This window comes from Acanthopagrus latus, chromosome 16 (genome assembly GCF_904848185.1).
Source record: "Acanthopagrus latus isolate v.2019 chromosome 16, fAcaLat1.1, whole genome shotgun sequence".
NCBI lineage: Eukaryota > Metazoa > Chordata > Actinopteri > Spariformes > Sparidae > Acanthopagrus > Acanthopagrus latus.
Genome location: NC_051054.1, coordinates 8,898,272 through 8,913,662, shown reverse-complemented (window position 1 = coordinate 8,913,662; position 15,391 = coordinate 8,898,272).

Genomic DNA, 15,391 nt, shown 5'->3' with positions numbered 1-15,391 from the left:
GCCTGCCATTACTATCCAGCCAGCCTTGAGTCGTGCCCTTAAAAAACCTAGAGGGGGGGGCGGGTGGCGGAGGGAGCTCAGGCCTTCAGCAGCATCATGCCACAAGTCCCAAATACTTCACCGAGTGTCACCGGCCACGTGATTCTTAAGAACTTCAGGAAAGAGAAAGATAAATGTGAGTGTGTGTGAGTGAGTGAGTGAGTGAGTGAGTGAGTGTGTGTGAAGCGAGGTAAGGGAGGGGCAGAATGGGGCTGGGGGTCAACTAACAGCACGAGTCCTTAAAAAACAGATTGAGGGCTCTTTGTCATTCCTATGTGACGTGCCACTCAGTCTCCCGTGAGTGCTCGTTCTCACGCAATTACAGGTGAGTCATTATGCAGCGGGTCTATTGACACTGCTCGACTAATTGACTGGGCGAAGTCTTCAAAAAGGTTTTTATTTGGACGTTCCGCCGTAAAAGCCGAGCTGTTTATAGACAGTAAACCTCCTCGACGGGAACAAAAGGAAGATGATCCTCGCTCGCAATTGCCATGGTTTGAGTGGGCGAGCTCCGTACCTCTTGTCTCTGAAATCTCCCTTTTCTCCTTTCCCTCAGAGCTACCAGATGTCAGAGATCTGAGTGTGTGTGTGTGTGTGTGTGTGTGTGTGTGTGTGTGTGTGTGTGTGTGTGTGTGTGTGTGTGCGCATATTGTGTGGTATTGTTTTTATTGCCAGTGTGAGCAGATGTGAAAGAGCGACACCATTCCTATCATTTCTCGGTTGCCACGGCCTCTGGAGTCATTTCTGTGGAGAGGGCTCGGGATGGTTTTTGGCTCGGAAAGTCCAAAGGATGTGACGTGCCTTGCCTCACTTCCGTATGTCATATTAATGTTTAACTTATGTGTTATGACAATCTGTTCGAATTTTAGCCATGTAAAGACTCAAAGCAAAGGTGTACGACTAACAACTGGTTTATACTAGTAAAATAGCTAACTGTGCCCTTAACCAGGAGATGGTTAGCTCAAAAAGGTCAAAAAGGCCCGCCTCATCATGGAGATCCTCGTCCTGAATGGATAAATTGGGCCAGGATACCACAATCAGGATGTTTCCTTGAGAGTACAAGTGCAAGGAACAGGTTGCTGATGTCACCAATAGCAAGGAATTAGAAAAAGATATTTAACATTGTACCTTTAAAGTGTTCAGTTTGTGACACAAGGTGTCTGTAAATAAAGTTTTCAGAGTCAAAGCTGTAGCTTTATGCTGCATGTTCCTTTTTAAGCAGCTCACAGGTTGCATAATATACGACTGGGGAAAAAAAAAAAAAAAGAAGGTTGCTCCGGTGTTAAGAAGAAGACTGGCCAGAAGAATAAAACAGCAGGGAGAATATAAAGTGTTATAGTTTCGTCTTGTCGACCTGCTGGGGGATGTTTGGTGAGTAAGTCTTACCACCTGTTAAAAAAAAAAAACCTCACCCTTCCTACACAATTATTTTCTTTCACCTCCATCTCTTTCTGTGATCTGTAATTTCGCGCATCCAACAACACAGCACCACTGACATCTGTTGATTCACCCTGTCTGATGAGAATTATGCATGACATTATGATTTTTGTTGGAGGAATGTGCGACCAAGGTAACGTTCAAAGAACACCCAAAATCATTATTAACTCAAAACCAAAACATATCTAAATAACCATATTGTACATTCAATTGCATTGAAATCAATATAAGCAATAAGACTCTGAAGCCAAGTTTGATCTGCAGAGACCAAGCTGAGTATTTATCCTTCTAACCATTCACTTCAGACCCTTACCAGTAAATGTTGTTGGTAGTCAAAGTTTGGAGAACACAGAGGAAATGAAATGAATACAAATTCACTCCGCGACTGTTTCTGCTGCTCTGAGTTTTGCAAATAACAATTTCGAAACACCAAGAGGAAAATTCTCCGCACCTAAATCACATTAGGGTGGTTGTGAAGAAGTTTTGAAAAGCGCTGGAGATCTCAAAACATCTGCAAATAAAACCCCAAACTATCTGCAGGACGAGACACCACAAGAGGCCAAAAAACGTTTTTGTGGTTTGGGTGAACTCACCCCTCTTAGTTTATTTATTCATTTGACACGGACATAGCAGTCAGTTTGGTGCTTGCAACATGCAACCATGCACAAACACCAGATGCTAATTTACAGCACCTGTCCCTGCAGGGCTGTCTCTAGGTTTTTTTAAGGGGGTCCCCTATTCCCAAAGTTTTTTAGAGGCCCCTGTTTTGTGATTCCAAACCGTCTAAGCCACATATTTAACATTTAAATGCATCAATGTGTCACACTTTAAGAGATAAAGAGGCTGGGTCCTTGGAAAACCTAATTCAAGTCTGACATCTCAGATAAATTAAACCCACAGGAAATGGTAATAAATGGGATGCATTGGGGCTTCCCTACATGAAGAATCTCTGCCACATTGCCAGATCTTGACCACAGTACTGTTTGAGGGGCCCTGTTGGCTTCAGGGGCCCTTTGCAACCACATAGTCTGCATTTAGTCAGTGACTGAAATTATTACAGGAAGGAAGGAAGAAATGAAAAGAAAAAAAAATACAGGTATTGAATTAGTACTGTATAGATACAGATGGAGATGTTGTTCAAACACTGTTGTTTCTCTTCCAGCCATGATTTAACACCTCTGCTGAAAACATTAAAGTTTAGCTGCTGTACAGGAACAAGTGTTTATGGACCATGTATTGAGGACTGGTGCGTCACCCTGTGCTGTGCTGCAGTCCCTCACTGGAAAGAGTTAGTGGATGCTCTCTTGTTCGGCAGAGGATCAGGAGGGGCTATTGTGATGATAGCTCATGTCAGTGCTGCTCGGGGTCACGGCCTCTTGTTTCACTCTCCCACTCATACTTCCACACGCGCACATACACACGCACACGCATTCTTTCTTATGCACTTTTTTCCGGGGTATATCATTTTTACAACAAAGACGCGCACACACGCGCACACACAGGTCTGAAACCTTAGACCCTTCCCGCTGTCCATCTGCAGGGGTTATCTGTGTGACACCTCCTCTCACCCCTGTCTGTGACTCATCTCCACTCATCACGCACACCTCGACGCTAGCACATGGCAGCCGGGACGCTCCACGGTGCATTTAAGGGGATAAGGCTGTCGTCGATGGAATACTTTGACCTTGGGGTCGCGGGCACATACAGTGCAGGTAGTAACGGGTAATAGTAGAAGCTAATTTTACTCTGCAGGGTTCAGACACAGGTGACGATCATTTCTTTAGTGCTGAAACAATCAATTAACCGAAAAACTAATTTACTTTATTGTTTTTAACAAGCAATTAAAACCCCCCAATACACACTGGATCTGTTGTTTACACATCAACACACAATGCAGCAACTGATGCTTATTACCTCCCTGTCGGTTTGTTGTTTGGTTGGTTTGTTTCCATGACTGCACAAAAACTACTGAATGGATTTTCACGAAAGTTGGAAGTAGGATGGGTCTCAGTCCAGAATAGATCCCATTAACTTTTGGTGCAGATCAGAATAAAGGTACAGATCCAGGTTTTTTTCTTACTTTAATTGGTGTTTTTTCTAAGAAATCAACATCGCTTTTGTTTTGTTTTTCTCAGGGAATAACGGATTGATCTTGATGACAAAAATCAGGTGTATTTAGGTAGTTGTATCTATGAGTGAGCACTAAAAGGGACTGCTGGGCAAAGGTATGCACTTTACTGGGTGCTGGGTCCTACTGCAACATTTTGAAGTAGTCTCTGGGTGTTCAACTACATTCATACTTGCAAAGTGATCAGTTAACTTACCCTTTTGCCCTATTTTTGCATAGTTAACCACTGAAACTAATTTTTTCAGGCAGCTTTTGTGGCATAATTATTGTTTGCTCTCATGTCAGTCATAAAACAAAAATGCTAAATGCTAGTGCCAAAGGGAATTTAGTTTTTTGGGACTGTAAATTGGACGAAACAGGCAATTTTAAGAAGCAAGATATGTGTTATGATGTAGAAATAGACAATAGAGATAGAAAATAATAGAAAAAATAATGGCCAGATCAGTCAATAATGAAATTAATAGACAGTTGCAGCCCGGCATCGCATCATCAGTTGAGTCTGAGGACAAAGAAAACTGTTGTTGCAAGCCGAAAAACATAACCTGATTGACAGTTGTTAGGGGGTTTTGGTCATTCTCACCCTCTCTGAGCTTCTCTTTAACTCTCGGTGTGTGTATGTGTGTGCGCATGTCTTCACACGCACCCTGAAGTATGTGTGCGCGTTTACAAAATCTGCAGTCACTCGCTCTGCTCAGGCTGTTAGCAACCCTGACGTCTGTCAGTGGTGTTAGAAGAAAAACAATGAAGGCCTCTCAAAGAAAGCTTAATAACAGTAATTGCTGCCTGAGCGATTAGAAAGAGTATCAAATATTTCCATCCTGACAACTGTTCCCAAACAAAGTGTACAGGAACGGGCAGTCGGGGGGGCCACGGAGAGTGTGTGTGAATGTGTGTGTAATGGGGGTTACACACTGACTGTGTGATTAAACCCCCTCGACACTCGTTTCTCTCACCAAGCCTCCCCGACTGGGAAGGCATCGCAGTGGAAATTTCCACTTGTCGGAGAAAACAACCTGCAGGTTTAAAATTTGGTGTCAAGTGCCAGTGTCGCTGTGTGGACGGAATGCTTCTTTTGTGGGCGAGTCTCTGGTGTAATTTCGGGCAGGGCAGGGTGTCCCTGCAGTAGGCCTTTCTTCCTCGGGCCCTGTGCAGTTTCATTAGATACGGCTAATGAAAAGATGGCTGCTGGACAGCCCGGCCCCCCGACGCTCCTCCGGCCTGTATTTAGTGCCCCCGCCTCGCATCTCCCACCGAACAGGTGTGCCGGCTGGGCCCTCCAGCACTGCTCCGACTCACTGAAAACACTTTTCATCCCCGTGTTTTCTTTTCTTTAACGGGCTACTTGAGCGTTATTTTCACAGGTTCATTTTATGACATTATTTTCATTTAAAGCCTTTGATTCCATAGCAGGTCTTTTCTTTTTTTATATAACTTTTATTATCGAAACAGAGACACTCCTGTTTCCTATTAGAACAACAGCATTTCTTTGCTTTTTGTTGATAGCTTTACATAGTCTTATCAGAAATATAACACATAACTTCTGGTTTAGTACTGTACATTTTGTCTTTTAAACACATTTTTATTACGTAGGGGTAAATGAATAGGGGCAGCATATCACAAGAAAAACAGGCTGACTGCTGCTAAATGTAAACCTTTTATTGGCAACATTCACGAGTGTAGCTCCGGTTAGCTTGTTAGCTTAGTTAGCAGTGCAGCCAGCCAGATTACCAAGAGAGTGGTGGTGTTACCTGCTAACTTCAGTTGGTGTCTCTTCATAACAATACACTGACGTCTTCGCCGTAACATCTAAACTGTTATTTCTTCACAATCTGCTGAAAATGTTATTTTCGCTTTTATTTTCTGAACTAAATTCTTACATATTGCTCCTTTAAGCAGTTGCCACTGTCTTTGTGCTGCCATTCTGATGAGAGTTTTCATTGTATAATACTTGAACTGTTGATCGTGTTGAGATGTTCATCAGTCTGGGCTGGTTGCACGTTTAACCACGCCAGCCTAAGTATGGGTGTGGTGACTATTTCCAAACCCCGTGGAGATCCAGCTCGGATCAAAATGTGATCTTTTAAAGTTAAATTATGGCGTTGGGATCAAATTGCAGGCATTACTCCTCTCGCTTTGAGCACTTTTTTTTCCGTCAGACGGGGGCTCTCACGCACAATCTACGCAAACAGATTTGAGAAGAAATATGAAATTCACCTTTCACGGCGAATATTTATCGCCCCTCAGAACGGTCTTGTAGCACTTCGCCTCTGCTGAAAACAAGTGGCAGCACAAAGTGTCACGTACTCCTCTCACATCCTTGTCTTTATTTACACATATGGCAGGAAATTAAAGACAGTGAGTAAAGGCGAGTATCCCTCATTTAACAATCTCCACCGCTCTGAAGCCTCGGGCAAACTGAGACATTGTAAAAAAGCCTCCTGTAATTAGACAAAGCTGTTTATGCACAACCGCTCCATCTCATTCCCCCGATGCGCTTCCCCCTATGAAGCACTAATTTGCCTTTCAGCGTGATAATAGTTGATATACAGTATGGTGTCGTCTGGTGACAGCTCATTGTTTTGCCCTGGTTGGTTACAGGGAGCCTGTTTTCGGGCCACTGGCAGCTTCTCCCCCTTTTCTTTCAGGTGCATGAATATCTGAGAGGAGAGAAGCGGTGTTTGGTCGGAGTCAGATCTCAGTGTTTATTTGCTAACAGACTCCCTCTGTGTTCATCCGCTGACCCTTTGTGTGGCTCTCTGAGAGGCAGGTGGATTGTGCCCCTTGGCTTCGCGAGCCGCGGTTTGAAAGCAACAACTTGAAACCGGAGCCGTAACACGACCCCGAGGCAATTAGGCCCACAATGAGGACGTTTTTTTCGCATTCACCCCTTTTGTGTTGCTAAATACTATTTAAGAGCGAATAAAATGAGGAACCTGGGCGCAGCGGGCAGAAGGGGGAAAATGTGCGAGCACGTAGCAGGAGTGTTTTGAGCCGTGTACGTTTGGTCGAGGGAGTTGCTCCAACGCACGCCTTGTCCTTTGAAGTCGCACTACCTTGTTATGTATAAGCAGGGAGGGGGTTTGGGTGCGGTGGACAGCACTGGAGGATGCAAGGCTGATGCAGTCCCTTTTTGAAGGGGGGTGGGCTTTAGCGCCACAGACCTTTTTTTTCCACAGACAGACTGTGGAAGCGGGTAAAGGTGCAAGAGAGAGACCCTCCTGCTCCTCCTCCTCCTCCTCCTCCTCCTCTTCCTCCTCTCCCTCCTCCCTTCCGTTGCTATATAACCTTCTTTGAATGGAGTGTGTCTACCGGATCTGCCCAGGATGAAATGTCATATCTTAGACTGATCCTTATCTCTTAATCGCTTCCTTTGTCTCCCATGATTCCCCAGACCCTCCCTGACTTCCCTCCTCGGACAAGGCTCTTTGATGTGTCAGCCACGGTTAGGGACGCTGGGGGTGGGATATTTGTGGTGTGTGCATGCATGTGTGTATGTGTGTGTGTATGTGTGTGTTTTAAAGTGGCAGTCTGGTTCTGCTCTGAGCTAACAAGAGCCCCAGAGGTTATCAGGACTTCGACGTCGGAGGAGACCACTGGAAGGGGGCTCGGCGCTTTGCGTCTCCTGTGGCTTATTGCAAAGATACAGTGTGTGTTGTCGCATTCATACTGTAATTGTGCATGTTCCCTGTGTGTGTGTGTGTGTGCCGGAGGGGCTGGATTTACGTGAACTATAGTCAGCAATGTGTTCCAGTGTGTGTGTATGTGTGTGTGTGTGTGTGTGTGTGTGTGTGTGTGTGTGTGTGTGTGTGTGTGTGTGTTTTATAAGACTCCTCTCAGGGTAAAAAAGCTGGTGACACATCAACCTCACAAACTTTCTCCAGGGCTTTATAAACAGATGTTTCCATGGGCCACAGACAGTTAAATGTGAAACAAATGTAAGAAATGTCAAAAAGAGTGCAGGAAAAAATGGAGTCAGGACTCAGGGAGCAACAGACCCATAGCGACGACTGAAAACAACCCTGTCTGACGTGCATCTCGTCGCTTTGATCGCTCATGCGCTCTGCTCCACTCACTTTTCTGCAGACGGTGAACGAAACAGGACCCAAGGAAAACAGATTTTGTGCTAATCCCATGTTTTATACATGTTTTATGTTTGTTTTTTACGTATTATAGAGTGAGCTATGAACTTAACAGCTAGTTAAAACTCATTTTACTTACTTACACTTAATTTAATAAATACCATTTGCAGCTTATTTTACAGCATTATTTTGTTTTCCATTTTTACAAGAGCAAAGATGTTTTGTCAAACTCCACTTGACTAAGACATAAAGGGTTAAATCTTGAATGTGTCAAAAGCTCTCCAAATAAGCTCCTTCACCACAGACTGATCCTTATTATTTTTATTATTATTATTATTATTATTATTATTATTATTATTATTATTATTCGCCAGTGTTAGCTTTAGTCTCGAGCTAATGCCACCGCTGCTATCACTGGGAGGTCAGATGGGCTCATTAACTCCTAAACAGTTCCCCCCACTGTATATTTTGAATTTACCGGGCAAGCAGGAATTTTAGACTCCAGATAAAAAGAGACAAAACATCGTAGCCTGCAGCTCCCCGAACAGAAAACAGCCGCTGATCCAACAGATACGGCAGGTCTCATATATTTTTTTGCCCTCCCTGCCTCCCTCCGGTTGGCCCCCTTCGTCCTCCGCGCTGATGAAGTTTCCATATTTATACGCAGGTTTAAATAATTCAACAAGAGAAAAAAAAGCTAGAGTCGCCCCCGAGGTCTAATCTCATATGCGGCAGATTGAATATTTCTGACCCCGCTACCTTCAGTTGACCCAGAATTCACTGCTGTAATGAACTTTCTTTGTTGTAGATAAGAGTGAACGGAGGCCTTCAAAAAACGGAGGGAAAGGAGGGAACGATTTCAGTACAGGGAGGTCAGAATAGGATCAGATTAGTTCTTTCACATAAATAGCTTGTTATTGATGTACGGCACAGTTATTATAAACAGTATCTGAGCGATGGATGCTCAGCTTGCAGCCAAATTCGATCCTCTCATAACTTATTCGGTCAGTATAATGGAAACAGGTGAGCGCCATGATTAAATGTTAATAAAAAGAGGAGTGGAATGAAATGGAAAAAAGCTCATCTGAGGGAGTACAGCCAGACCTTTTGGGTTTCATTTGGGGTAGCTGAAGGATGCCTGCTTCAGGATTGTCAAAAATGCTCTCTGTCTGCTTTCCCAGATCTCCAGTAGGAAGGTGTGTGTGTGTGCATGTGTGTGCATGTGTGTGCGTGTGTGTGTGTGTTATTTCTGGTCTGTGTGTGCGAGAGCAAAAGGAGCAAAAGGAGACAGACCGTGAGAAAAGGAAAAAGACAGAGACCGTGTTTGAAAAAAGGCTCCTATCTTCCAGCACATCTCCGAGCAGATGTATACAGTCATATCTTTAAACGTGTGACTGTGTGTCAGTGGGAAACGTACGTGTGTCTCTTCTATCCCAGCTCATTGTTGTCTGCTTGGCCCGTTTTGCCGATCCGACATCCGGAGGCTCATTCTTTGGTCCCTGAAGGAATCTCGGGCTGAAGCCAGGGGGTGATGGGGGCACATTGTATGCACCCTCTGGTGGCAGGATGCAATAGCACAACCTGTCCTTTTGTGTTTTGTGTGTGTGTGTGTGTGTGTCCATGTGTCGGCTGAAGAAGCGTGCTTCCTCAGGTGAGAGCACAATGCTGTATGTTTTGTGCGGGGAGGCCACCCAGCATCGGCTGCGTATCCTGACAAAGATAGGAGACCTGGCTTACAATTAGAGGTTTTTCTGCTGCGGCCAAAAGCAACATTGTTCACTTCAGTTGAAAGAGCGGGGCCCTGCGCTGCGCCCCGAGCCACCTGGAGATGCAGGAGGGCGGAGGCGAGTGGAAAGTAGAGGGAAGAATAACAGCATTAGTGTCAGAGGGAAAATGTCACCATCAGAACAGATACATCAACATGTAGCTGACGCTAAGGCTATCATTACGCAGCCTGGGTGGATTCTCAAATAAGCAGCATTGTTTCAGCGACTGTTGTATCTGTGTGTATTTGCACATCCAAGCTGGTGTAGAGAAGAAAACAAAGCCAGCACTTTCCCCCACCAAGATTTAAGTCTGAGCTTGAATAAACTCAGACACTCCCTCCTTTTGCGAGCGATTGTCGAGAGGCTGTTTGTTGCTCTTGGCATGGACATACACAACTGTATACATCTAGCTGTGGACGTTTGGGACTCTCAAGAGTGAGATCATTAACATATGGGGCCGGGCAGTCAGGGCCTGCAGCCACGAGCCCTAAGGGGGAAAGCCCCGGCTGTGTATGTGAATGCTGATGGTATACTTGAGGTATTATTACCCTCTTCTACCCTCTGTGGAAAAAAAAAGCCTGTTCGCTAAGGCAGAAAAACTGAGCAGGTGGCAGACAAGCAAGCAGATCGACGTACATGCATTCGTATTATTAAAAGGAAGAGTTAAGAGAAGACAGATGCTGTTACGCAGCGGCAGGAGACAGTCCGATAAAGAATATGAAATTGAAGAGGAGCGGATAAGAGGAAAAACATCTAAGTGAGATAGATTGGAGATTGATACCTTCTGAGTACCTTGAAATGAGTGTGAAATCGCAATGTGGCTCGGCTATTGAAGTGACAATAACTCTCCTCACAACAAGATGATCAGTAAAGCTGCAGCTGGCATCCACGCTGGCAGGGCAGTTTTTCTTTCGCTGGGGCTCTGGGCAGACAAGCTGTAACGTCTGATCGCAGTGCAGACTAGATCCTCTCCTGTGGGTCTGCGTAGCTTGCCACACTTGCGCCAAATAGCTGTTTGGAAGTGCTTTCCAAATCACAGCTTGTGACGTCTTCTTTGACAATAAGAGCCCTGACACACCAGGCAGACGGTCATTCTAACCCTGACCCACCTGTTGGTGAGCCCCTAATCTCTGATGCTGGTGTGATTTGATGTGTCTGAGCCCTAAAACGTATTATACATGAGGTGGGGCCTCATATAATCATGTGTTCTTGACAATAAGTGTCCTGACACACAAGGCCTACGGTGACCCTAACCCTGACCCCTAAGATTTCAGGCTCCATCCCAAGGAGCTGAACTTTCAAATTGTTGCTTGAATGGCTGAACATCATTGTCTGGATTTCTGCTGTTGGACGAGTGCTAATAGCTTTTATTGAAACCATTTTTCAGTGTGTGTCTTTGATCACAAAGTTATGACTTTTATCTCTTACAAAAACTCCCAAGTTGGCCCACTTCAGTGTTCTCAATATAAATTCTTTTTTTTTTTTTTTTTTTTTTTTTCAGCATTTTGTTACTACAACGCTTGGAAAGCAGGATAAACCTGTGAAGACGTACAATTAAACATTTCAGCCAGCAATAAAAAAAAGGAGAGGAAGAGTCACACCAAACAAACAGACCTGTTGCCTTGGTGATGGACAGGCCCCTGCTGAGGTGGTGCACATGGGCCCTCCAGACTGTCGGAAGGAGGTATCACGGAGCTATATATCTAAAAAGAACTCCAAATGGGTTGACTTAGCTGAATGAGTTCTTTTGGTTCTAGTGTCTCACAAGAATCTGAGGAAACGATAAAGAACACAGCGTCCTAATAAGGACCAGGCTATCCCAGAGGATGGACTGCTCTATTGGATGCAGTGGGGGGGTTTCCAAAAACACTTCGCCCCTGTTCACACTTAGTATCCACATCCATCCTGAGCGTTTCAGTCACAAGCGGACAGCTGTGAGTACAGGTGTGAACACTCCCAAAGACCACATTCGCAGGGTGTCCGAGCTGCAGATATTTGTCTCGACTTACCATCGAACTAGAAACAGCAATATTGCCGGACTCCTTTAACAAATTGTGTGATTTTAAGAGTTGCTGTGTGACGCAGAACTTAATGGACTTTGAAAAACCACTACAGCAAATATTGAATCATCCAAGCCTTTTTGTAGATTCGGCAATAAGTGCAATACATTAAATTGTTCATTTTCCCGTAAAAAGTGTCTTTTTTTGTCGCAACATCTCGTCTGCTTCCTTGTTTAAAGTGCGTCTTATCCCCCACACCTGTTGGACACTATTTTAACTAATTTCATCATTAACACTAAATTTATTAGAGACGACCAAGTGTTATTGGTGGTAAACATGTCAAATTTAGAGGTAGAAGAAGTAACCAATATAGGCAACTTTGTCACCTGTGGATAAAACCTCAGAATCCCTTAAGAAATCACTACATTTTGTGAGTTGATGAGTTATGAGAAACTTTAAAAGCATTGTGAAAAGCTGTTTACAACACATTCTTAACTACTCTTGTAAACTCGGCATATGATGTACACCATATTTGTTTTTCGTTGACAATGCATTTCCTCATTTTTATAGAAAACACGTCTCGATGTACCTGCTGATGTCCACTTGTGATCAGATCACTCAGGACTACATTTGTTTGTCCTTACATTTGGAGGACATGTTGCAGTTTATTGTGGGCTCATACAAGCTCCCTGCCACATGTTTGCCTCTGTGGTGCTTGTTGCCACGTACCTGCCATCCAAAAATATTTTTAATGATATACGAGCGAGAGAGTGGAGCTGAAAGATGGATGTCCCGGCTGTTGTAATGAGTTTACTTTAAGAGGGCAGGTAGAAAACATGTTGAGCGCTTCTGTGCTGGATGGGACGGACACATATAAGGCACTGACTGGTCAACACATGGTGTGTGTGTGTGTGTGTGTGTGTTCGTGTGCATCTGTGTTTCTACGTGTGTTTGTGTGAGGCTCGCGGCCACAGCCGTGCCCGGAAAGGCTTGGAGCACAACCAGTCATTAGGAAGTCAGGCCGTCTGGAGTGCATTATGGGCTGGGTAGTGTAACTCTTACAAGCACAGGCTGCTATCAAATCAGGGATGAGGGGAAGACGGAGGGAATGAGGCACTTTGAGAGAGAGACAGAAAAAAAATCCTCACACCTGTGTCGGATAAAAGATGCAAATAACTTATTTTAACTTATCTGTTTTGTCATGAGACACAAAAGTATAATTTAAAACACTTGATTTTTACTAGTTCTTTGGCTCAGGTCTGGTTAAGATGCAGGTGACAGCATGGAAAAAAAGAGGGTTAAATAATGGAAAGAATGAGGAGTTAATGGGAGAGGCAAGGAAACATGCACAATGGCCAACACAAGAGTGTTAAAGCCATCTTAAAGAAGGGAGGGAGCGTTAGAGGGATGGATAGATGGAGGATGAGAAGTTGCCTGGACCCAGTAAGGACAGCGGGACTCCGCCCGGGCCGAACCAGCGCTGCGATGTTAGCCACAGCTGAAGTTTTGACAGCAGCTCTCAACAATCCGACAGGTTTAGCTGCTTCACATCAAATTACTGCTTACATTGGTTCTGTTTATGTGTCATCAAATGGACATGATTCACTCCAGGCCGTGTGAAGAGTGTCAGACTTGAAAGGAAGAGTTAAGAAGAGACAGATGCTGTTACATACCAGCAGAAGACAGTCAGATAAAGAATATGAAATTAAAGAGGAGTGGATATGAGGAAAACTCTCTGAGCAAGATAGATTAGATGGTTTCAATCAAGGATTGATACCTTGTGAGCGCCTTGAAATGAGTGTGAAATCACAATGTGGCTCGGCTATTGGAGTGACAATAACTCTCCTCAACAAGATGATCAGTAAAGCTGCAGCTGGTATCTGTGCTGGCAGCGCACTTTTTTCTTTCCCTGGGGTTTTGGGCAGACACGCTGTAATGTCTGATCGCAGTGCACGCCAGATTGTTTTCTGTCAGTCTGCGTTGCTAGCCACACTTGCACCAAATAGTTGTTTGGAAGTGCTTATGAAAACCACAGCTTGTCACGTCTTCTTGACAATAAGAGCCCTGACTTACCAGGCCAATGGTCAGCCTAACCTGACCCGATGTCGGGGCCGTCGGTGAGCCCCGAATCTCTGATGCTGGAGTGATGTGGTGTGTCTGGGCCCTAAAACATTAATACAGGAGGTGGGGCCTTACATAATCAGGAATGGTAACCTATTTGCTCAGATACCCTAAAGGGCACTTTTTCACGTTTTATCCACCATTGGGGCATTTCGCTGCAAATACTCTGGTTGTGGCAGACAATCCTGTGGGTGCGGGAAGTTGCAGTCCTAGAAAGCAATGCACATGCAGACTTCCATCAAGCAACAAGTCAAGGATTAGGCAGTGGCAAACAGCCGTAGAAGTCAGCGCTTGACGTAAGTACAAGTTGGTATCCTCAGCGCTGGGTTGCCTCCACGATGTTGACTTGAGTAGTCGTAGAAATCTGTCTCACCTCAATCAATCACTCTGAGTTTTGTCTGGGAAGTCTGTCTGGGAATAACATGTCAACACCCACATCTCACCCACAACACCCATGCTAAGTAACTGACTGCAACACAGACTGTTTTCCGACAAAGATTTAGGATCGTAGCTGTGCCGCGGTTGGCAATGTGTAGATATGTCGGTAATGTACAGAACGAGAAGGCAATTAGCTGGGAAGCTCTGCTTTCAGACTGTGGGAAGTGAGAGGCACATTACTCGAGGCGCTGTAGATGCTAACTACTGCAGACATCAGTCCGTATATTACACTGCTTCATACGTATTCATCCAGCCCTCGAAGTAAACAGAAACCACAGCTGGGAGGTCACAGTTCACACCCACTGTCGTCCCCACCAGACAATCTTTTTCAGATCAACGTTTGTCTCTGTCCGCAGTGAAAATAGAGTTGCTTCTTGGGTCTGAAAAAAAAAAAAAGAATCCGGTGAGTCATCGCTGTGCATCGTTTGACCACAAAAATACAAACAGATTTTGTTGCTTGGTGAGTTTGGTAAGGAGGCGGTCAGTAGATGTGCAGCGAGTCAAGCCTTTGCAGCAGGGCAGCAAGCTGTTGGAATCTGTTGTTGCCGCTTATTCACAGACAATTTTTGCATTTTGGCTCCGTGGCTTCAACTTAAGAGACAATCAGAGCTGGAGGCGGCCTTTTAAGGCTTCGTCTTTGACATCTTGACTTCATCCCAGTCTTCTGTTTTTTGATTTAGCGGCAGAGGAGGAAAGGAATTGCCTGGCAAGCGTCTGGCCTTCATGTTACAGCATTCAACATATTGAAACACCTGTTTTGATTTATTGTGTTTGGATAGTTGGCAGTGGATGGATTCCAGCACCCAGCGTCTTGCACATGCACTGCCAAGAAGGAACACAGCCCTGTCTTGCACACAGTCGCATACAAATAAACATGCACAGGCACACACACACACACGCGCGTGCGTGCACACACAGCACACAAACTGTACTCCTTACAAGTTTTAAAAAATGACTTGGTTGGAAGATCAATCATAAAAACAGACTGTCTGGAAGTCTGTGTTAATGCCTTTAGTTTCTGAGCCTCCCCCTGCTGAGCACACAGAAGAAGAAACAAGACGGGAGGGAGAGAACAGCGCAGTCCAACAGAGAAAAGTATGGTGACCATACGTCAGTCTGCCCTGAGATCACCTTTGACTTGGTCCCACCTGTCTGCATGGACCTGGATCAAACTTTTCTCTGAAGTGCGTTAAACTCGGAGTGCAAATGTTCTGCGCAGGGTTTTTTGGTGCCGCGCCAGAGTTCCTCCTTCTGCCGGCCTGCATCTATCTATCTGGTGCATAGACGAGAGTTAAAGAGGAGCAAATAGATGCGCCATCTGGCTTTTGTCTGGCCTTAGCTGTCTGTGGGACAAATGATGGATTCTATCGGGAAAAGACGCCA